Genomic DNA, 25,335 nt, shown 5'->3' with positions numbered 1-25,335 from the left:
CCCTGGCCGATCGGATACCCAGGAGAGAGTGATTGGAGTACGTGTGAGAGAGCATGGTCCTTGTCACTCATCTGAGGATGTCATGTGTAAAGAGACACGCAGCCACTGCATCCAAAGACTTGGAGAATAAGGATATCCTACACAAGTGGTACAGGGCTTCTTAAGCAGAAATACAGGACTTGTGTGTATGTGAAACTGGGACAGGACCATGGGCATGGGCTGACCTAGGGGTAGAGTAGTACTCTCTCTCCATTTCCCCATCATTCTGTCTTCAGCAATGCACTTGACCGCAGACAGGCTCTGTTCCTTGAGAGGAGCAAAAGAACTGCCAGCTGCAGGAACATAACATTCTCCCAGCTTAGCCACCTCCACAGAAAGGACACCATGCTTCTAAGATCCCAGCAGAATCTTCAGATTTGAGTCTTATTGAGCTATCTCAAGTGCTGTGCCCATTTAGTCAGCCAAAAACCCATTGATTCGATGTCCCTGTGAGGGAGGCAAGCACAGGGAATAGTGTGGTACCCTGGGACTACACTTGGTTTGGTCTCTGCACACATCCCCTTCCAAGGCAGCCTGAGAGCCTCGCCTGTACATGCCATGCACAGACAGCCCTCTCGAACGAACAATGCACTCAGAACACATCCCCCCTCACACTCAGAACAATGGGATACATTTCTCTTCTCCTTAATGGCCATCAAATTTGGACAGTTTCTATCCAAACATATTCTTAATTCATTCAGATACAAGAATGGGTGGGTTTTAGATGCATACACAATGAAGCAAACGGTTCTCAAAGTGCATTTTTAAGGAGAACCTTTACTTAACACCTTATGCCTTTCTATGCATAACTGGGTGTGTGTATGATTAAAATCAGATGCATTATGAGACAGGACATATACCATAGATTACAAACTTAAAAATCTGTCAATCAAAATAGAGAACCTTGGGGCTGGAGAAATGGCTGGGCAGTTAAGAGCACATGCTTTTCTTACAAAGGATCTGAATTCAGATCATGGCATGCACATTGGGTAGCTCAAAAGCACCTGTGACTCCATCTTTAGGGGATCTGACACATTCTTCTGACATCTAAGGGCACCTGTACTCATATACATTTGCTCACACACTTTTATAATTAATCATAAAGTAAATATTTTATAAAATAGAAAACCACCCTATGCCCCTAGCAACCAAACACCTTCTTCTTTTGAACTTCGTAAGATAAAAGCCCAAACAGTAATCAGGACTCTTGAGTCCCCTCATTCATGTGGCCTGCTGTCACTCTTGACAGCACGCTGCTGATCTATGCGATCCCTTGGCTCTGAATAGTTTCCTTGCTACTCTTCAAATTTGTGTGCGCTTACTTCAATACTCTGAATAAGATGCAAAGAACATGAGAACACATTTGCCCCACCCCATAACCAGTGTAATACCTGAAGTCAGAAACTCAAACACGGTGACCTTAGTTCAATACTCACAATCTGCAAAGAAAGGCTAGATATGGTAGTGTAGGCTTGTAAGCCCGGGAGTGAAAAGCAGGGGCAGGAGGACCTTTGGGGCTTATTGACCATTCAGCCTAGCCAGGTCGATATGCTCCAGGGAAAAGTGAAAAGGCCTGTCCACAAACAAGGTGGAGGGTGCCTGAGAAGACATGGAAGGTCCACCTCAGGGAAAAGTGAAAGGGCCTGTCCACAAACAAGGCGGAGGGTGCCTGAGAAGACATGGAAGGTCCACCTCTAGCTTCCACACACTCCCACATATGCATCCAAATACAGATGTGCACATACATGTGCACACATGCCAAAACAACAAAAAGAACTGCCCGGTGGTTCTTCCCTGGGGACTAAGCAAGACTTTTATGACAATGGACCTAAGGGGACAAGCAAAACCACCCCCAAAACCGCAGCACACCCCTTGATTCAGTCCAAGGTCATGACTATGAGTTGGCCATTGCCTTGTCGGTGCCCCTGTTAACACACTAGACACCAGGAGTCACTGAACCACAATAAGCGCTGCAGCCCCAGTCACGAGCTGAGGATTAGAAAGGCAGGCTACCTTAACCACATGCAGAAATGCATCTTTGGCTTACTACCCAGCATGAGCTGCATGGGCAGGAGAAAATACCACCCCCCCCATTCTCTCTCTCTGCCCAAGCTGTGACTCTGTGGCAGCCCAAAGCTACAAGGGCATGTGATCGAGTGGCCCTTCCTCAGATTGCTACATCCTCCAAGGTTGCTAAACAACACCTGGCATCGCTAGCTGCCATGGTGGACCGGGCAGCATCGATGGCCTCCAGCACCCAGCTGGCAGTCCCTCCTGACAGTCTCCCTTCTGCCAGCTGCTGCTACTGCTTATGTAATCTTGAGGACCGGCTTTGTGACTCTTGTAACTTTCTCAGCTTCCGGAGCCTGTAAGTTTCAGGAACTTCCTGGATCCTGTGAGCCTCCCACTTCACTCCAGTGTTTTCATCCAGAGGAATACCCACCCCACAACTGTATTTTCACTGTCGGCTGTCACTGTCAGTTTGACAGCCTAGAGTCATCTGAGAAGGAAGTCTTCCCTGAAGGGTTGATGAGACCAGACTGGCCTCTGGGCGTGTCGGGGGGGGGGGGTCTCAACCCTTGACTGAGTTCAAGCTCAGTCCGCTGTGAGTAACACCGTTCCCCAAGCAGGAATTCCTGGGCTGTATAGGAAAACATGAGTCAGTGAGGAGGCCAGCAAACAGCATTCCTCCATGGTTTCTGCTTCAGGATCTTGCTTGAGTTCCTGCCCTGACTCCCCTCAGTGATGAATGTGACCTGGAAGTGTCAGCCAAATAAACCCCTTCCTCTCCTAAGTCACTTACAGTCAGAGTGGCTTTGTCGTAGCAACAGACAGTCTCTCTGGACATCAGTTAAGCAATCATCAAGTCTGGTGGGCTCCTCAGAACCACTGGGGAAAGAGCTTCATTCGCTGACTCTTGTCCATCACCCTCCGCCAGCTCTGCCCGCCTCTGCAATCTATCCACAGGTTTTTACAGCAAGCCGGGGAGATAGCAAGGTGACAAAGAGTTCCGTTTCCACTTCCTTAACAGTTCTCCTAAATGGTCTGCCTTGCCAAGCAGTCTGCACAAAGAAAAAGAGGTGAGGTTCACACCATTCAACTCCCAGGCTGTTGCCATGGAGCCCTCCAGACACTAACAAGCCAGCAGCGGGGCTGCCTCAGCAATGGAATCAAAGGAGGGAAAAACGGGGTGGGGGGGAGCCAACTCTTGTTTAAATGCAAACACCTTTGAGAGGAAGCAATTGGGGGGTGGAATTCTGAAATTCTGAAGCCCCCCACCAGCCTCCCACACGTGTTGCTGGGGCTAAGGCTGATAAGCTAGAGTCTTCCCCAGTGGGAGAAGCGAGGCTTCATCTCCCGCCAAAGTGGGAAGGAGGCTTACTGAAGCCATTCACCAACAGTGCTTGCCAAAGCTAACAAGGCTCTCAGAAGGAAGCCCAGAGGTTTCCCAGTGGGTGGAGCCTACCCCCACCGACTTGGAGGGCTGCATGGACCCTGAGGGTTTGCACCAGAATTTAAAGTGAAGAAAATGGAAGTTGAGAATTCAGTCCAAATGGGAGATTTCAGAGGGCAACATCAAACACCTCCCCAGGATGGGGGGTGCACCCCAGAAGTGGATGAGTGGGGTGGCAAGGTTTCCTTAGAGCCTGCAGTGCCTCAGGTCCTAGTGGTAAGAAATACTGTAGACTTTTCATTTGTTTGTTGTGTTCTTTTAAAAATAAACTACATTATTAGCTTAAAATATGCTAAAACTCGAGTATTTAACCCCAAGGGAGATTATATCCGACACTGTCATTATATTGTACTAAGGATTATTCTTTCTGGACCCTGTAAAACCACTAAACTAAATGACATTTGGTAAATCTACCCCAGGAAGTGGGCAGAACTGGACGGCAGGGAAGGGCACTGCTACTGCCAGGAAGCCCGTGGTCACCCTGGAGCCCAGTCTTGATATCTGCTGGGCTTTGGGTGTGTTCTATGGGCTTGCAGAAAGGTTGGGGAGGGTCTCAGCCCATGGCTATCTCCAAGCACTAGCTTGAGAGAAAGAAGCTTGGGAGCAGCCATTTCTTCAATTTGTGCTACACAGTGTCATTCAGTCATGTGTGTGTGTGTGTGTGTATTCACACACATATATGACATATGTGTGTAAGTTCATATGGGGCAGGTGCATGTATATGTGTACACGAATGTGGAAGCCAGAGGTCATTCTTCGGAAAACTGCTTGGCCTGATAGGGCAGAACTTAGATAGGTGGAGTAGACAGAACAGAATGCTGGGAAGAAGAAGGCAGTGAGGCAGACAATAGAGCTCTCCTCTCCAAGATGGACGCAGGTTAAGATCCTTCCTGGTAAGCCACCACCTCGTGGTGCTACACACATTATTAGAGATGGGTTAATCAAGATGTGAGAGTTAGCCAATAAGAGACTAGAACTAATAGGCCAGGCAGTGTTTAAAAGAATACAGTTTCCGTGTAATTATTTTGGGTAAAAACTAGCCAGGGGGCAGGGCGGCGGAAATGCAGCCCGCTGCTCCTTCAACAGAATGGCGATGCAGTTTCCGTGTAATTATTTTGGGTGTAAAGCTAGCCGGGTGGCGGGACACAGCCCGCCATTCCTACTACAGATTTGGATTACAGCATTGGCGGAGAGGGTTAATATTGGGGTAGAGAAACCTTTCACATATCCAGAGTTCAAATGACCTTGTGATACTTTCACAAGGTCTCAATAGCCAATACTCACCTCTGTTTGTGTCCAGCCTTCTTTGACTGTCAGGTTAGACCTTTGCCTCCTGCAGAAGACTTCCCTACTTAGCTGAGGCTTGCCTGCTCAGGGTCTCCAACAATGTATTTGAAGGATCCCTTGACTCATGGTCCATGTTCTGCAGAGAACAAATCACTTGAGGCGACTGGAATCTGCATCTCCAGGCTATGGTTGCTGATAGACTCTTATTCCTTTGGGAGGACTCCGTTTTGTGTGGATGTGAGGGTAGAGAGGACAGGCAGAGAAGACAGAAGGAGGGAAAGTTTAAATGATTAGCTTACTATTATCTGGAGATTGGAGAGAGATAGGGGAGAGGGAGAGAAGTTGTCAGGTCCAAAGGGAAAGGCGCCAAGCACCCCTAAAAAGGGGCAAAATGAGTCTGGGCCCCACTCAAGCTGAACTGTAGGATTACTGGTAGAGAAGCCCACTCTCACCCTGAACCTGAGAAACTGGTTTCTTCCCTATTGCCATGCACCTATGGTGTATGCCAAAGCCACCAGGCCCACAAGCCCCCTCCCCCGCCACCCTAAATTTCCAGGCTGTTCAGTTCCCAGAAATACCCCACCACCACCACCACCATCCTGTGGCTACAAGTTTTCTTAATTACCCATGAGGTTTTTTCCATGATTCCTCTCCTCTTTGCTCCCAAAAGAAGTAGCCCTGGCCCTTATCAGCCTACCCCTCTCTTCTCTGCCCCAAGAGGTGGCCATGGCTGCTTTGGGCTTTCCCCCAAGACCTCTGACTCTTCTCTCTCTCATATCTATAGTAAAAGCCTTCTTCCCACCTATGGATAGGGCATTTCAACCATTTCTCCACACCTTTGCTTATAGAAGCAATGTTAACTAACTGTCCAGGTGTATATGTCATCAGAGGTCATTGAAACTGAAATCAAGTATGCAGTGTACGCCTGTAATCACAGCAGAGGCAAGAGGACCATCCTCAGCTGCACACTGAGCAGGAGGCCAGCCTGGGATACAGAAGCCGCCAAGAGAGGGGGTTCATTCAGGATTGTTCTCCAGGCTGGTGCAGAGCCCGTGGGAGCCGGTGCTTGCCTGGCCTGTCTGTCTAGCGCTCCTGTCTCCACTTTGCTCCTGTGGTTCTTACCTTCTCACTTTCCAGGCTCAGCGGAGCCTCTTTCCAGACAGCATTTTAATGATGTTGCAAGGCTTTGTGCCTTGTTCCTTAGGGGCCAGGGGGTGTGAAAGGACAGCTGAAGTAAACATGCTTACAGCTAGATTAATACAAGAAGTGGCACCTCCGAGTCCCTTCACTGGGGCAGAGGGCAGGGAAGGTGGCTGGGTTTGTTCCCCAGACACCCTGGAGGTGAAGATGACCTTGCTGTCCTGCCCTCCTGATCAGATGCTGCCACTTTCCTGTGGATGTCCTGTGTGATTGCTCCCTTCCCAGCAGCCTCCATGACTTCTTTTTTTTAAAAAATATTTATTTATTTTATTATGTATACAATATTCTGTCTGTGTTTATGCCTGCAGGCTAGAAGAGGGCACCAGACCTCATTACAGATGGTTGTAAGCCACCATGTGGTTGCCTGGAATTGAACTCAGGACCTTTGGAAGAGCAAGCAATGCTCTTAACCACTGAGCCATCTCTCCAGCCTACCTCCATGACTTCTTAAAGAGGGAAACACACTTGGTCCTCAACTAACTCCAGCTCCTGTATGTAGTGATGGGGCGAGCTGGCCTGCTTTTCATCCCGCCTGGCTCCTGCAAGGCTAGCTTTACACCCAAAATAACAACACACAAATTATATTCATTTAAATACTGCCTATCCCAATTAGCCTCTTTTGGCTAACTCTCACATCTTGATTAACCCATTTCTATTAAGGTGTGTAGCACCACGAGGTGGTGGCTTACCAGGAAGATCTTAACCTGCTTCTGTCTCAGAGAGGAGAGGCATGGCATCTGCTTGACTCAGCTTTCTTTCTCCCAGCATTCTGTTCTGTCTTCCCCACCTTCCTATGTTCTAACCTATCAGGCCAAGCAGTTTCTTTATTAATTAACCAATGAAAGCAAAAGATAGACAGATGACCCTTCTCCATCACCCGAAGAGTGACTGAGCACCAGAATACTCTGAAGACCAGAAGGTGTAAATTCCCCATCATGCTTTGGTTCTATGACCATGAAAGTTAATCTAATTGTATCCACATTGGAACTGTTATTTGGAGCAACCTGAGTTTGTGTGTCCTGTGGCCAAGGTCACTCACATTTGGCTCAGAATAAGTTGTCAATTATTCCCTCCCTTTGAGGTGAGAGCTGTGTTTGGGGCTGAAAGTTTTGATTACCTGCCTCCTTTGTCAATATCCGCCCCGTAGGTCAGAGCTCTTCGTTTTGGGGGCTTATTTTCTGCTTGGTATGTTTTTCACATTGTCTGCCACAGCACATGATATAAAATATGTGTGAAATGAGCATTTATCTGATGAAATATGTACTGTGAGTACTATGCCGTGTGGGAAGCTGGATGAAGTAAATGGTCACATCAATGAGAGGCTATCTAGGGGAGAAGATGGAGGATGAGGAGCTCCCAAGCAGGGGGAAAACAACTCTTGACTACTGGGAAAAAAATAAAGCCCATCAAACTGCTAGGGCAGGCTTTTCTGTTTGGCAAAAAAGGGAAGACTATGTTCCCCACCTTCTCCGCTCAGTAGCTGTCAGGAGACCATGCTTGAATAGCCGTCAAATACAGAATTAAGAACAAGTCTCTTAATTCAACTCTGGGGAAAGAGTCACCAAGTGTCTCCATTACTTCTTCCCCACATAGCACTCAGCCTTCTGGAAAGGCGGGTTCATTAGCCCAGCCCTGAGATCATATGAATACTCCTCCATGCCACCTCCTACCCCCCACTCCTGTGTGTGTGTGTGTGTGTTCTATTTAGTTTAGTTTTTAGGGTTTTTTTTGCTTGCTTTTTATCAAGACAGGGTTTCCCTGTGTAGCCCTGGCTGTCCTGGAACTCACTGTAGACCAGGCTGGCCTCAACCTCACAGGGATCCACCTGTCTTTGCCTCCCAAGTGCTGGGATTAAAGGTGTGAACCACCACTGCCCAGCTTTTATTTTCTACCAAACTGAGTTTTCAAACAACCTCTCAAAGGAAAATGAGGTGAGGGGCGAGCAGGTCTGACTTGAAGGGTCTGGAGATTGAATTCCAGCTCCCTTAGAAGGTGCAGAAGCAAGGGATCTATTATGGAAAGGCAGAGAACAGAGGGGAAGGCCTCAGAAGCCAGACTTCTATTCCCTCGGGGGTGGGAATATGGGACACCCACAGATGGAGAGTAACTTCATGGAAGCCCCGGCCTAGGCTTGCTTGGGAATCACTCAAAGCTAAGTGCTGGGTCCCTAGCTATATCTACCTTGAGAGGCAAGAGGTGTGCCAGCATAAGTAAACACAGTGCTCCTAGTTCCTCCTCAGGGTTGTTATCCCATCCAAATGCCTTACAATGTAGTAATGATGGCCTCCCCAAGATACCCATTCCCTGATCCCCAAACCTGAAAGCACGTTCCTAGAACCAGGGTTCATTGACAACTTCTGCTTGCCCATCTCTCTTCGCATTGCCTCTCACCCCATCTCTTTGCAGAAGAGAAGCCATTGCTTGCTTATAATTAACCAGTTACAGGAGAGCGACATTCATTGGGAGGCTCCCACCAGAAAAGGAGACAGAAGACAGCGCTGGGACGATAAAGATCCCTGCCCCCAACACAAGGATGCCCTACCTCTGAAGCCTCCTTGATTCACAAGCCCTCTGTGATGATGAGTATGGAGAGTCATATCAACTTGACAGGAGCTCGAGTCACCTCGGAAACAAGCCTCTGGACACATCTGAGTTTCTAGGCTGGGGTCATTGAGGTGGGAAAATCCACCCCAACTGTGTGCGATGCCTGAACTGAATAAGAAAAAGAAAGTGAGCTGAGCCCCATCATTCATTCCTCTCTGTTTCCTGACTGTGGATGTAACGTGACCAGCTATCTCAGCTACTATTATCTTCATGTCTCCCCACCATGGTGGACTGTACCCTCAAAATGTTAGCCAAAATAAACCCTGAGGTGGTACGGTGATTTGAAAGAAAATGCCTCCTCAAAGGGAGTGGCACTATTAGGAGGTGGGGCCTTGTTCGAGGGGTGTGGCTTTATTGGAGGAAGTGTGTCACTGTAGAGGCGGGCTTTGAGGTCTCATATAGGCTCAAGCCATACCCAGTCTACTTCCTGTTGCCTGCATGTCAGCATGTAGCAGCTCCTTCTGCTGTATCATGCTGTTGTGCTCCCTGCCATGACGATAATGGATTGAACCTCTGAAACTGTAAGCTGCCACCTCAATTAAATGTCTATTAGATGCCATGGTCATGGTGTCTCTTCATGGCAACAGAAATCCTAAGACAGACAGTTTGGTTGTTTTTTTTTTTTTAATTATTGTTGTTGTTTGTTTGTACTTGTTTTTGTTTTTCTGAGACAGGGTCTCTCTATATAGTTCTGACTGTCCCAGAACTCAATCTAGAGACCAGAGTGACCTTGAATTCTCAGAGGTGTGCCTGCCTCTGCCTCCAGAGTCCTGAGATTAAAGGCATGTGCCACCTACACTGAACTAAAATGGTTAGTTTTAGCAGTCTTCTTGACACACCTGTGGTTCCCTGGAGTCTCAATGAGAGATTGTCTAGATTAGGTTGACTTTTGGGCACGTCTGTCTAGGATTGTCTTGACTAATAGGAAGATTCACCCACTGTGGGTGGCTCCATCCTCTGTTCAGGGGATTCTGGATTGCACAAGAGCAGAGAAAGCAAGTTGAGCACTGCCATGATGTCGCAATTTATTGATCTCTACTCTTTAACAAGGTTTTCATTTATATCTATGTTTATGAGTGTGTGTCTCCTTGTATGTATGCCACGTGCGTATGAGTGCCCACAAAGACCACGATAGGGCATCAGATCCCCTGCAGATGGAACTAGATGGCACACCAGACATGGGTGCTGAGAACCAGATTTGTATCTTCTGGAAGAGCAACCAATGCTCTTAACCACCTATGCCTTCACATGTGGAAACCGGAGGTTGATGCCTGCTGTTTTTTTTTTTTCTGCCTTTGGTTGTTGTTGGTGGTGGTTGGTTGGTTTTGTTTTTCCTGAATTCTCCTGCATTAAATCTGAAGCTAGGCAACTGGCACAGCCCTTTCCTCCTGTCTCTGCCTCCGTAAGCACCAGGATTACAGAAAGGAGCCCCCACACAGGCCTTCTAGACAAATGCTAGGGATACAACTCAGGTCCTCTCGCTTGCACTAAACCACAGAGTTCTCCCCGCAGCCCCTGACATTCACATATGGGTGACTTCCTTTATTAAATGTTTGTTTTCCCAGTCAGAATGTAGACTACAGGATAGACATGGCTTTCAAATTGAGCAGCTCACCCATATCACAAAACACAGAGCCGGGAGCCATGGGAACCTTCCACCAAGCTTGGCACTCTGAGTCCGCCTGGAAGTCAGAAGCTGTAGACCCCAAAGTCCATGCCATGCAGTAAAGACAAAGGAAGCAGAGACTCGCTGCATGCAGACAGCACCTTTCTTAGTTATTTATAAAAGATGGCGTATGCATAAGGGGCCCTCACCTCTCCTGCAGCAGTGGGTGTAATGTGCCCAGACTAGAGAAATACATCAAATTCTGTTTATCTCTAAGGCTCAAGCCTTTTCCTGAATCCCACTTCAAGGCTGGCCTCAGGCGGAAAGAATTGATCCTCTGGCCAGACTCCCTGCAGGAAGTAAGGACTCCAGGAAGGAAAACAGGAGGAAATCACTGGGCAGTGGAAAAGCACTGGCCTGGCACACACTGAGAAACATTTTGGTGTGATGTTGACAGAATGTCCTTGACTGTGTGTGACCTTAAGCTAGTCAGTAATCCTTTTTTCTTTTTCCATTTTTATTTACTCTCTCTCTCTCTCTCTCTCTCTCTCTCTCTCTCTCTCTCTCTCTCTCTCTCTCTCTCTGTGTGTGTGTGTGTGTGTGTGTGTGTAAACCACACTCCATGTATGGAAATCAGAGGACAACGTGAGAGAGTCAGTGTTGTGGTTTTTTTTTTAAAAAAACTCTTTATTCTTTGGCTCTTTGTGGGGTCCACCACCCAACTCAGATAAATCACAGAGAGTCTTATTCTTTCTTATGAACATCCAGCCTTAGCTTGGCTTGCTTCTTGGCCAGCTTTTTCTAACAAAGCATCTCGTCTATCCTTTTATCTTTCTCTAGTCTATGTACCTGTATTTACTTCTTACTCTGTGGTGTGCTGTATAGCTGGGTGTCTGGCCCCTGGAGCCCTCCTCCTTGTCCTGTTCCTTGATTTATCATCCCAGACTTCTCCTATTTATTCTCTCTACCTGGCAGCCCTTCCTATCCTCTCCTGACTGCCTGTTGGCCACTCAGCTCTTTATTAAGACCAACCAGATGTAGACAGGTAAAGTAACACAGCTTTCCAGAGTTAAACAAATGCAACATAAAAGAATGCAACACGTTTTTGCATCATTAAACAATGTTCCACAGCATAAACAAATGTGACCCATCTTAAAATAATATCCCACAGCAAGTCAGTTTCCGTCTTCCTATCATGAGGGTCCCAGACATTGAACTCAGGTCACCAAGCTTGGGAACAAGTGCCTCTACCCCACTGTATCACCTCCTCTTTTCACCTCCCTTATCTCATGTGCAGAGCTGTCTGGCTGTGCCCGAGAGTGGGGGCTGGAGACCACAGCAGCAGGTTAACACAGGGAAGAGGTCAGTAGACAAAGAAAGACTCCAAGTCTTTCCCCACCTGCGCTTCATCCCAGGAATGAATGGAATGACCAGTGCACGCATGAGAAAAGCCTGAGATACACACATGTCAGAGAGGCAAGAACTGTACAGAGCCAGCTATGTAGGCGGAGACTACTCGTTCGTTTCTCGGTCACATAGACCAGAAATAATCACGCAGAAACTATATTAATTAAAATACTGTGTGGCCTATTAGCTTAGACTCCTTATTAACTAACTCTTACATCTTAAATTAACCCATTTCTATTATTCTGTGTATTGCCACAAGGTAGTGGCTTACCAGGTAATGTTCTGGCGACTGTCTCTTTCAGCAGCTACACGGCGTCTCTCTGATTCCACCTACTTTTTCTCTATATCTCTGTTCAGATTTCCTGCCTGACTTTATTCTCCCCTGCCATAGGCCCAAAGCAACTTCTTTACTAACCAGTGGTTAAAAAAAAAAAACCCAACATATTCACAGCATACAGAGGGGACTTCCACATCACAGGTGTAATGGCTCACATCTTTAATCCCAACACTTGGGAGGCAGAGACAGGCAGATCTCTCTTAGTTTCAGGTCAGCCTGGTCTATACAGAGAGTTCCAGGACATCCAGGGCTACACAGAGAAACCATGTCTGGAAAAGCAAAACAACAACAAAGAAACGTAGATGGCTTAAAAGGCCAAGAGTCTCAATATCCAGCGCTTTTGATACTTTTGAGAAAATGCTTTTTCCTGTTCCCCAGTCCACTCAGGCTCTCAGTGGGGCTTTTCTGTAGTATTGGAGTCTCTCTGGATAGCACACCCTTCCAGGAAGCAACTTAGGGGAGAAAGGGTTTATTTTGACTTTATGTTCAAGAGGGACAGAGTCTGTCACGGTGGCAAGGCATGATAACAGTGACCGAAGCTGACTGATCACAGTTTGTCCACACCCAGGAAACAGAGAAGGAATAGGAACTGAGGTGAGGTTATAAACCTCAAAGCCTGACCTCCATTTCCTCCAGCAAGGCTCCATCATCTAAGGTTCCATAACCTCCCCCAAACAGTGCCACCAGTTGGGGACCAAATTTTCAAACGCATGAGACTATTGAGGACATTTTACACTCAGCACTTGTTTTAACCAGCTGTGTCTGTTTCTGTTTCTGACCATGTGTGTCTGGACCAATTTGCCATGTGGCATAAAAAACTGGATACTGTATCAGGTGCCCTAGGCTCAGACCCATAGTTATATAACACACTGAACGCTTGTCTCAGAACGGATGGGAACACAGACATCTTGCCCTGGCCTTGGCAAAGTGTAGAGTGCCCCATACATTTGTATGGAGTAAGGGCTGAATGTGTGGACCACAATGCCAGGTAGCAATGGAACTGGTTATTTTTTCAGCAGCCACCCGACAAGGGAACAAGAAAGCAGACAGGTGGTAAGTTGCCCATCCCTGCACCAGACAGTCACTGAGAGGGAGCCTGTTCTGCATTCCCCTGGGAAGCCCCGTTGCTCTGGACCGAGTCACAGCCCTGCCTGTGGGTGTTCTCTCTGGGGTCAGCTGCTTATCAGCTACAAGGTTATGACTGAGTTCTCCATCTCCTGGATCTCCCTTCGTCATCTCTGAAATTGAGAGACTAATGCAGCTGTCTTCTAGACTGTTCTACAGATACAGAGATGTGGCAGATGAGGATCTGATTTGTGGAGCCATTAAATACAGTCCTTGATATTCTTTGATTTTCTGCCTCCAATTGTCCCCAGCATCCACTACCATCCTTATTTGGTGACAATGACTACAGCAGAGGCTAAAACATTCTGCTCATTGAAAGTCTAGTCCAACTTAAAACGATGTCAGATTGGCAAGATGGCTCTGTGGACAAAGTTGCTTGCCACCAAGCCTGATGACCTGAGATCAATCCCCAAGATGCACATGGTGGAAGGAGAAAACCGACGGTCACAAGCTGTCCTCAGACTTACAGGTAAGACCTTCCTCTTAGGCTAGGGGGGTGGCTCAGCAGTTCAATCCCTAGTATAAGGGAGGGAGAGGGAGGGAGGGAGGGAGGGAGGGAGGGAGGGAGGGAGGGAGGGAGGGAGAGAGGGAGGGAAGAAAGAAGGGACCAGTTGTTAGTAGTCATGGTCACTCCAGCCCTAGACTTGGGGACCATGCTGAGCAAAGAACATACTCAGTCCCCATTGAGGTTCCAAAGACAGCCGCCATGCAGCTGAGTGTGGCTTGTCAGTTCCCGATTCTTGTAGAACCCCACAGTGCTGGAAAGATTCCCAGGGAGCCTTCCCACCCCTCCCCTGATGCCTTGACTCTTCATCAGCTGTAGGTGAAATGGAAGAAAGGAAGGGCCTCCAGGAATGCGCTCCCCATAGCCCTCACCTCTGCCTCTTTTTTTAGTTTCTTTACCTTTAAATTTGTTTCCAGTTTGTTCTTTTTAGTTTGCATTCTTTTCCTTCGTTCGTTTGTTCCTTCCTTCCTTCCTTCCTTCCTTCCTTCCTTCCTTCCTTCCTTCCTATCTTCCTTCCTAGACAGGGTCCTATGTAGTCCAGGATGGCATCAAACTTTCTATGTAACCAAGGATGACTGAACTCCTGGCGCCCCTTTGTCTACCTCTGGGGTGCTTGGGTTACAGGTCTGTGCCACCACACCTGGTTTGTACGATGCTGGGGATTGAACCCAGGCCTCCAAGGCTTCCTGCAGGCTACCAACTGAGCCACCCTCCCCTCCCACCCTCCTTAGTTTGCAGCAGTGTGAAAGGAACCCTGGGCTGGCAAGGGATGACAGGACTCTGCTGCTCTCTGGACAGTGGCAAGTTTGACCAGAAGAGGGTGAAACAGCTCCCTGGATCCTCTGCCTCGGACCCCGTGCCTGGATAAAGGATGCATTGCCCTGTATCCTGCTGTGCAGAGATGTCACAGCCGTGTACTCACCAGCTGCTTGGCCTGCTTTCCACATTGCCAGGTCTCTTCCAGGACACTAGTGCGCTGGGCTGCTGTCAGCACCTCCATCCCCCTGGGTTTCTCTCCTTCCCTCCCTGGGTCTCCATTGGAGCCCTTGCTGAACGCCTACCTTAGCCAAGTACTCCCGCAGCTACCACCTTCACATTACAATGCTCTGTCCCTGCAAATGGTTTTCTCATCTCCCAGATAACACAAGGACTGCACAGTGGCTGATGCAGCTCTCGGGGCCATTACCTGGTGATCATCCTGAGTCCCGAAGGAATGTGACCCTTGTGTGCCCTCTTCTCCCTCTAAAGAGACAAAGCGTGGGCCCAGAAGGATGCTCAGTGGATAGAGGCGCTTGCTACTGCCCTTGCAGAGGACCATAACTTGCTTCCTCGTACCCACACAGGGCAGCTCACAACCCCTGCATCCAGCTCCAGGGGATCCAACAGCCCTCTTCCGGTCTCCAAGGGCACCAACATATACACACGCACACACACTTGCACACATACACACACACATCACATGAAAATTATTTTTAACAGATGCAGAGTAGCTCTGAGCCATGTGTGCAGACCTACATCTTGCCCAGGGCAACCTTCCTCCTGCCTTTCCACAGTCCCTGGGTGCCAGCTGTCAGCAGATTTGACAAGGCCTGGGGGGAACTCCGTGGGAAGAGAACCAAGAAGAAAAGAGCTGTAGTCAGGGCAGAGCCGTTCTCCATGGAGCCTGCGGCCTCTTTCCCAAGGGGCTGTGGTAATGAGGCAAGTGCTAATGTTCCATAGGAGAGCAACCAAGATCATTAAGGACCTGAGCCCAAGTCTGCCACCATTAGCCAGCTAATGGGGAGAAGGCATGCGTGGGCAAACACTTGGACGGCTATCAGACACCCAGCCTTGGCTGTGCAGCCAACCAAGCACCACTCGATGCCTCTCTCTGCCCTGCACTGATCACATGACCTTTACCAAGTCAGCCTAACTCTCAAGAACTGATCATTAAGAGGGAACTAATTAATGTTGCAGGTATTTGACAGGTACTGGGATTTAATTTGTCTTTTCTGGTGGCTTTATGGAGAAATAGATTCAAATTCCTTCAGAGCCCAAGGAGGGAAAAGAAGCAAAGAGGAGGGACAATAGGGTCTCATATAGCCCAGGCTAGCTTCCAACTTGTTCTGTAACTCCTGATGACCTTGAACTTCTGATTTCCACCCTCTGCTTCCTGAGTTGCTATGGTTACCAGCATGTGCCATCATGCCTGGTTTTATGTGGTGCTAAGGATCAAACCCAGTAGCGTTGTGCATGCTGGGCAAGTATTCCACCAAAGGAGCCACATGCCAGTCCACCACAGCTTCTGCCGCTCAGAAAATCTGTATCGGTATGTGACACCTCTTCATGGTTAAGTGCTAGCAACTAATTCAATTTTGTAAAGATTTTTATGCTGAGCCAAGCTTAGTGGTGCGTGCCTTTGATCCCAGCACTCAGAAAGCAGAGGGAGGTGGATCTCTGTGAGTTTGAGGCCAGCCTGGTCTACATAGTGATTTCCAGGACAGCCAGAGCTACATAATGAGACCCTGTCTGAAAAAAAGAAAGGAAGGAAGGAAGGAAAAAGATTTCTATGCTGGAAATCTTGTGGGCTAGATTTGCCTATCCCGAGTTGCCTATCCCTGGATTCCAGGGAGGATTGTGACATAGTCCCTGTGAAGGCTCCAGCTCAGAACCTTGACCTGAGCTTAGCATCATCAGAGTTATGAATTATAATGCACACCCAGTTCCCTGACACCTATTGGCCCAGAAGGGGAGTGGGACACATGTGTATGGATGAAAGTCAAGTGAGATGCATGAATGTGGACCACAGATGAAAACAAGGCAAGTTCCCTGGAGGAAGCAGCATAGGAACAGAGCTTCGGAGACCCGGTGATTCTCAGATCACACAGAGAAGAATGGCAGGCAAGGGCTGGGGGCATAGCTCAGTGGATAAAGTGCATGCGGCACAAGCATGAGAACCCAAGTTCAGATCCCCAGGACCCAAATGAAAACCAGGTAACCACAGAACTGGGAGGGCAGAGACAGGGCCTTGTAGCCAAAACACCTGAAAGACACAAGAAGAAGAAGAACAAGAAGAGGAGGAGGAGGAGGAGGAGGAGGAGGAGGAGGAGGAGAAGAAGAAGAAGAAGAAGAAGAAGAAGAAGAAGAAGAAGAAGAAGAAGAAGAAGAAGAAGAAGAAGAAGAAGAAGAAGAAGAAGAAGAAGCAATTACGGAAGACACCTGATATCAACCTTTGGCCTCCACATATGCCTATGTTGGTGAGCATGCACATGCCCCCACCTCCCCAACCCACCCACACATACACACAATGACACCTGACACCTTGTTGGATAGAAAGAATTAACATCATAAACATGACCATTGCCCTAAGCTAATGTATAAGCCTTAAGCAGTACATATAAAAACTACCATCAGATCTTTTCCCATAGCTAAACACATTGATTAGAAACTCAATGAGAAGAAACACAAACAAGAACAGCGTGGAAAATCACAATGGAACAGAGAGGCCCAGGCTTCCCAGTGCTGGAACCCGCTACACAGCATCAGCAGCTGGAACAAAACAGAATGGGAAAGTCAGAAAACCACCTAATTACATATGTGAATTTAACATGTTACAAAAGCGACAGATGGAACCAGTCAGAGAAAGAGTACTTAGAAAATTAGAGTTACATAAAAAAAATATAAAGCTGGACCCAATCCTCATATCACTCACCGTGAAACTTTGAAATACAGAAACAGAAATACTAGAAGAAAACACTACTGGACTCTACAGCCCGGGAAAGGAGGCAGTGCTCCTAACCACAGCTCAAAGTCCTCACCCAATAGGAACACGTGGGTAATTGGATTAATTCACAGGCCGTCCACAAGGTTGAAGACTTTACAATCAAAGAGGAAAGCCAAATGAGGAGCCAGCAGGAATACTCAAACACGGCAGAGCCCGTACAGCTGACATTTAAAGAGCTTAAAACTGAAGCCAAAGCAGGTCAATAACCTGTAGCAAAACACGCTACAGGTTTTGTAGTGGATCTTTCTACAGTTCACAGAGAAGGTGGTCAAGTAGCTTTTAGTATTTTGAAAAAGTACTCATATAGTGATATATTATTTGTATTTTAATAAATAAATTTTACCTGAAGACTGGAGGCAAAGTTATGCCACTAGAGGTCAGGTAACAGTGACACACACCTTTAATCCCAGAGGATTAAATCTCCGTGAGTTCAAGGCCACTCTGGGCAAAGTAAAATCAGTGTGCGAACAAATCCAGGTGGTGGTGCCTCACCTTTAATCCCAGCACCAGATGGAATATAAAATGCGAGGAGAAAGAGGCTTTGTTTGCCTGTTTTGCTTCACATAATGATTTCTGGCTCCATAGCTTGACTGTCTCTGTGTGCCATGTCATATTTTATTATCCATTTGTCTGTTGATGGCCATCAAGGCTGGTTCCATTTCTTGAATGTTGTCCATGCACGATAGACCTGGATATGCAAGTATCTCTGTGGTGTGTTGGTCCAGGGCCCTTCTGAGATCAATCCAGGAAAGGTATATGTTGGTTTGCTTTTGTCCACATGACACAAACTGGAGCCTGAGAAGAAACTCGAACTGAGGAATTGCTTCCAATAGTTTGGCCTGTGAGAGTGTCTGTGGGAGCATTTTCTCTGTTGATGATTGATGTAGCTCACTGTAGGCAGTGCCACCCCTAGACAGATGGTCACGGGTTATATAAGAAATCAGGCTGAGCAAGTCATGAGGATTGAGCCACTAACTAGTGTTCCTCTGTGGCAGCAGCTTTAATTCCTGCCTCCAGATTCCTGCCTTGAGTTCCTTCCTTGATTCTTCCCTCCCTGACAGACTGTAACCTATAAGCCAAATAAACACTTTCTTCCCCAAGTTGCTTTTGGTCAGAATGTTGTATCATAACGACATAAACTGAATGAACACAAACAACATATAAGCATGTCACGTTAAAATTGCTTAAATCAAAACTGCCCCCTCCCCAGTTATTTTAAAAGTAAACAGAGTTACTCAGTGTTGGTGCAGAATGAACCAAAGAATACATTACACGCTGGAGAACAGAGGGAACCATGCACTTCTGATTAGAAATAATGTGTAACAGGCAAGAAGGAAATGTAAGTGCTGAGAGAGAATAAATAAGACAACACTGATCCATCTACAATTGTAGTCTAGGACAACGACTTTCCTAATAGAGGCAAAATGTGCATGCACACATGAGTGCAGTGCCCACAGACGCCAGAAGAGGACATCGCATTCCCTGGAGCTGGAGTTGTAGGCAGTTGTGAGCTGCCCGACACAGGAGCTGGGAAACAAACTTGAGTCTTTTTACAAGAGCGGTATTTGCCCCTTAGCCACTACACTGGTTCTCCAGCCCCTTGCCTTGTTTCTGAATTTTAAAAATAATTGATAGTTTAAAGCAAAAGTAATAACGTCATGTAGAATGTACAACTTATATAGAAGGAAAATGCCCCTAAGAAATGACAGGTGGGTATGAATAGGGATATGCTGAACTTCATGTCTTGTTTCCCATTGTGTGAGTTTGCAGGGATCTCTGCAACCAACTGTGACCAGAAGAGTTAGGATCCAAGGGAGGCAAGAAAGTAGTTAGGCTCAACACAACTCAGTAGCCAGTGTTGGTTCCACTGCAGGAGTCTGGCCCCAGGGAGTTTATTTTAGGCAGATGTAAGCACAGCACAATTTGGTAAAAAGTTTCCTGGCAATAGTGAGCTCGATCCTGTGTACTTAAGACAAGACATGGGGGCTCTTTGTAAAGTACATGTGACACCGTACATAAAAGACAGGTTCTCTAGATGGACAAGCTCATGTCGTGGGTCTGGGAGAGGATACGGTGTACTCGCCCAGATGGCGCGAAGGTCCCCAGGCTATGAAGCACAGCCACTCTTGGCCTTCTCAGCAGAAGACAGGCTATACATCCATCCCATTGAAGGGATAGCCCTGTGTGTTTAACATTCCTGCTTCCCCTCGTGCGTGCCTCCCAGTGAGCTGATATGATATTAACTGCAAGTAGACCGTAGTCGGTGGAATATGCATACTGTTTCCACAGATCGTCCGTTAAATCTTAAACAAGGAGGAACACCAAAAAAAAAAACAAAAGAGGAGAGATGATGAAATATTGAAAGCAATTCAAGTGAGTATGTGAAGGCAAAGGGGACACAGACGTGAGACAAGGAGATGACAGATTCCAAGCTAAAAACATCAATAATTCCAGGGCTTTCCATTAAATTTAGATGGACCAAAAACACTCCAAAAATTCAGGGCTGTTTTAAGAAATAAAGCTCAAGACCTGGAAAGTCTTGAAACTATATGCTGTCATTTTTAAAAAGTCCTCTTTAGCCAGGCATGGTGGCACACGTCTTTAATCCCAGCACTCAGGAGGCAAAGATAGGTGGATCTCTGTGAGTTCAAGGCCAGCCTGGTCTACAAAGTGAGTTCCAGGACAGACAGGGCTGTTACACAGAGAAACCTTGTCTTGAAAAAAAAAAGGGCGGGGTGGGGAGGAGGAAGGGAGGGCGGAGGAAAGGAAGGAAGGAGGGAGAGAGAGAGAGAGTACAGGCCTGGCAAGATGGCTCAGTGGGTAAAAGCATTTGATGCCTGGGACCTGCATGGTGGAAGCAAAGAACTGAATCTCACAAGTTATTCTGTGACCTTCACACGTATATCACAGCACACACAAGCCCATGAATAAACAAGCAAATAAATAAAATATAAAGGCACAGAATAGGAAAGTAAAACAATCTGAAAAGACACGTTATCCAACTGGAACCCAGAAGCCAGCAAAGATTTGTCCATCAGGGCACGGCAATAATCATAAGATAAATAGGAACAAGTTGGTTTTCCTCAAAATAAAAATTAAAACAACGATGAAACCCAAAAGCCTCAACTTCTACTGGTCAAAAGAAGTCACAGAGTGGTGGCTGAGCAGAGTGGTCCTCGAGCTGGACTTGGTAGGGTGGGATTGTCTCAATGAGTTGCTTTTCTTGTCACTGTGAACGAGCCCCTCCACACAAGCATCTTAGAGAAAAGAGGATTTATTTGGGATAACAGGCGGGGGGCTTGGGGTTCACCAGGGGCAGGAAGACCAGGTTCAGGCAGGGCTGGAACTGCTGGCCTCCTCACATCTGGGTGTAGTGGGAAAGCAGAAGCAGAGACAAGATAGGAAGAAGGGCTGGGCTGCAAGGTGCCCAGGGACCCACTTCCCCCAGCTGGGTGGGCATCACCACCCAAATGCTCCACAACCTCCCAAAACAGAGGCGTTCTGAGAACCAAGAGTTCAAACACATAAGCCTGTGAGGGACATTTCATATCCAAAACCACAGCAGGAGCCTTTGGGCAGCAGAGGCCAGGGGGCAGGAAGAGGAAGCAAGCTTGCAGGAGGGTTCCCAGCAGAGGGGGAGGAGGAGGCATGGAGGGGACCAAGAAGAGCTCCCTGAGGGGGACAATGGGAGGGAAGCTGGCAGCTATAGCTGGGTTCTGAGGACAGCAGAGAGGCATGCCAGCATGCTGGATGAGTTGTTTTAAGGGAGAGAAGCAGAGAGAGCCGGTTGAGGGGAGGAGGTAGGAGTACTGGATTCGCAGAGGCCCGTTCACTCAGCAACTACTCACTAGCTCTGGGGACCAGGCAGAGCAGTAAGCCTGGAGACAGCTCTCTAAGGATGATTCCACACACAATCAAGTGCAGTAACAGTTATGAACAGAGCTGGGTGGAACAATTCACCTGGCGCCCTAGCACTCGGGAGGCTGAAGCGGGAGGATTCCCAGCCAGCCTGGGTTACACAGTAAGATCCTGTGTCAGAAAGTAACCAAGTAAAAGAAACAAAAATAAAATAGAGTAACCCGGGATAACAGAAACATTTTCAGAAAGGCTCTCTCAGCTGAGAGATGATTGATAAAAAGCTGTTAGCAAAGCTCTAGCTGAGGACATTGTGTCTGGGCAAGATAGTGCAGAAGGTCCTCCATATTGTATTCTTGCTGATGTCATTTTAGGTTTAACTAAAAACTGATCTTCTTGCTGGGAGGTGATGGTGCATACTTTTAATCCCAACACTCAGGAGGCAGAGGCAGGCAGATCTCTGTGAGTTGGAGGCCAGCATAGTCTGCAAAGTGAGTTCCAGAACAGCCAGAACTAAACAGTGAAACCCTGTCTCAAAAAAGAAATATATATATATGTGTGTGTGTGTGTGTACACCCATATGTATGTATGTATGTATACACACACACACACACACACACACACACACACACACACACATTGGATCTCCTTGATGGAGAATCCTGTGGAAAATGACCCAACTCTATTCTAGAAACCTGAGATCAGGATGCCCCAGCTAACTTAGCTTAGGTCATACAGCTTGCTTGCACGTGTGCACACGCGTGCGCACACACACACACACACACACACTCCCCCTGCAGCTGCAGAGCAAGATACCAGGGTGTAGCTTTTGCCTTTAAAAGTCCCTTGTTCTAAATCTGCAGTTCTCATCCCTAGGTCTCTAGGGTTGAATGACTCTTTTACTGGGATCACCTAGGACCATCAGAAAACATAGACATTTACATTACAATTCACAACAGTAGCAAAAATATAGTTATGAAGTAGCAATGAAAATACTTTTATGATTGGGAGTCACCACTACATGAGGAACTGTATTAAAGGGTCCTAGCATTAGGAAGGTTGAAAACCACTGATCTAAACGCTGGGGGCTACATTCTTGGTCCCGTACACCTGAGTGTATTCCCAGGCATTTGAAACAGACTTTGAGCTGACTCTAAACTGTGTCTGAGTGATCATCTCTGTTGAGCTCCATCTTGTGTGGCATCCCAAAGCTTGTCAAAGACCTCGTGCGGTGTCACTGTCATCCAGACAGGGTCCCCAGTGAGAGTGGCTTCACTAGGGATCTGGCTTCGTCCCAGAGGAATCAAAGAAACTTCTTGCCAGTACTGCAGAGAGTGCAGACCCTCCCTGCTAAACTACAATTCTCCTTTCACCCAGAGGCTCCTTGTGACTTTTGTTAAGGGGAAAGAGAGCTCAGTGAGGGACGTGCTTGCCCCCAAACCCTGGAACCTGAATTCAATCCCCAAAGCCCACATTACTAAAAAACCATCTGTGCTTGTGTACAGTTGTTTACCTGTCCAGTGATGTTCAGATATTTTTTTAGGGTGTGTTCACCCTTTGTGTATGCCGTCCGTATGCATATGTGGTATCGTCCAGTGGACACCAACCTGAGACTGCTGCAAAGCCCACTCACAGTGACGCTGTTCTGGTTCACTCTTGTTAGATGGAATTCCAGCCCCACAGTGATCAGTGTCCAAAGACATTTTCAGGCTGGGAGACTAAGCTGAACGGCTGTGGAGAGGGAAATCTTTCTTTTACTTTTGTGTTTTTCAGTTTGGGACTTCACTTAGTTGTTTATTTTGTTGTTGTCTGGATTTTTGGTTTTCTGCAGGGGTTTTCGCTTTTTGTTTGTTTCTGTATCTTGTTTGTTTGTTGAGACAGGATTTCTTTGTGTAGCTCTGGCTGTCCTGGAACTCACTCTGTAGACCAGGTTGGCTTCAGACTCACAGAGATCCATCTGCTTCTGCCTCCAGAGTGCTAGGATTAAAGGTGTAAGCCACTACTACCCAGCAAAGACTTCTTTTTCTTCCTATAAAACGTGTATATGTGTGGGCATACGCATATGTGTGCAGGTGCCTTGGAGACCAGGAGCTGTCAGATCCCCTGGAACTGGAGTTACAGGTGGTTATGAGCTGCCCAACATGGGTGCTGGGACCTGAACCCAGGTTCCCATGTAAGAACAGCAAGTGCTCTTAATGGCTGAGCCAGCTCCCCAGCCTTTCTGTAGAGTTTCTTATTTGTTTGCTTATTTGTTTTTGTTTGTTTTATTTTAGGCAGTTTTCCACGTATCCTAGACTGGCCTCAAATTTGCTATATAGCCGAGGCTGGCTTCTGCTTGTCTTGCTGCCACATCCCAAGCCTGAAATGATAGGTTTATGCCACCACCATACGCCACTGAGAAGAACTTAGGGATGGTTTGGCTCAACCCCTTCATGTCCCAAACAGAGAAAGTCAGACTGGAGGTGGTCCCACAGGGAGCTAATTTAAGTCTGAATCGAAAATAAGGCCACAGAAACCCTTGGCCAGGCTTCTTCCTTCTACTTGGCAAGATCAGAAGAAACCCTAGCCAGCACCCAGCAGGGAAGCGCTTGCTGGGGCTGCGCCGGCAGTCCTGCCCTCCCAGGCAGGCTGGGGTGAGGCGATTATGTAGGTCATTTGCGAATCAGAAAAGCGAGCCCAGACCCTTTGCATACGGCTGTTTCATTTGGTCCCAGAAGATTGGATTAGCATTGATTGCCTGCACAGAGCACAGAGGAAAGAGAGTCTGAGCCAAGCACTGTGCTCTGAGCCCAGTCTCTACTGCAGTGTCTGGGGTTTCCTGAGCCAACGGGGCTTCCAGGAGCCTGTGTGGGCCAGCCCCTCTCCTGGGCAGAAAACTGGCGTGGCACCAAGAGGCAAGGCTGGGGGAGAAAGATGAGAGCAATGTGTCCTCTGGTGACATAAAACCCTGGTGACTGATGACTGTTGTCCCATCCTTCAATACATAGGCACACGCATACATATGCACACACACACGTACACACATGTAAACACACGTACACACATCATAAGCTCTGTGAGACAAGAACCCAGAACACCTTTGCTGTGATTCTTTGCTGCCCAGTACAGTGTCTGGTAGCTTAGCTATTCAGTAAACACTTGTGGCTGCAGCAGGGCACACATTGGCCATTCCTGAACACAGGGATACCTGGTGTACAATCACCCACTCGAGATTTCTGTTAAGCCACCCCAATCCTCTCCTTAACCTTTCCCTTCCTCTCTCCAGCTTTCTTTAGTGAACCTCCTCCTAACTCATCTTCCCACACTAAGGCCTCGTGTGACGGACTTCAAAATCAGGTCCACCATTGGGCAGAGTTGTCATTCCTGCACTCAGGAGGCTGAGGCAGGAGGATCATGAATCCAAGGCCAGCCTGGGATACACAGTGAACATTGTCTCAAAAACCTTAATTAGTTAAAACTAATCACTTGAAATAGAATCTATACCACACAGGGAGCCAACCTTGACAATATGTAAGAGCTAGCCATGCAGGCAACAGCTAATTCTGTGTTGTCTTTCAGAGGCTCCAGCATGCTTTGCAGACTTGGGTTCAAACCCCACCCCTGCTGCTCACTAGCTTCACACCCTCATAAGTTGCTTGGCTTCCCAGAGTCCAGCAGACCTCCATACAGGAGTGCATCGGACCGTCCTCACAGGCCTGTGAGTGTGAGAGAAGCAAGCGTGAAATGCCACAGGGACACGGAAATTGTCTGTTTTCTCACTGATATGCCCAAGCACCTAGGGCACAAGAAGGCACTCTATGAATATTATTATGTGAATGAGTAATGATAATGAAGGTGACTGTCATGGTTTGACAGGGAGTGGGTGTGTCTCCCAGAGAGTCATGCCTTGGAGGCAAGCTCCCAGTGGTGATGAGGGATCTTAGGAGGTGGGACTTAGTGAAGCGTGGTTAGGTCCCTAGATGGTCTCACCCTCATAAGGGATTAATGTCGTGCTTGAGGGACCCAGGTTAGTTCTGAGAGTGTCTGGCCTGTTCTATATATAGTCATTCTGTTTCCTTCTTTGCCAAATTTGAGAGGTCAGAAGGAGACCTCACCAGCAGCCAAGCAGAGGAAGCCACCTGCCTCAGTTACTCTCCATTGCTAGGACAAGCAC

The sequence above is a fragment of the Microtus pennsylvanicus genome, chromosome 11 (assembly GCF_037038515.1).
Source record: "Microtus pennsylvanicus isolate mMicPen1 chromosome 11, mMicPen1.hap1, whole genome shotgun sequence".
Lineage (NCBI taxonomy): Eukaryota > Metazoa > Chordata > Mammalia > Rodentia > Cricetidae > Microtus > Microtus pennsylvanicus.
Note: the sequence above shows the minus strand (reverse complement) of the source record.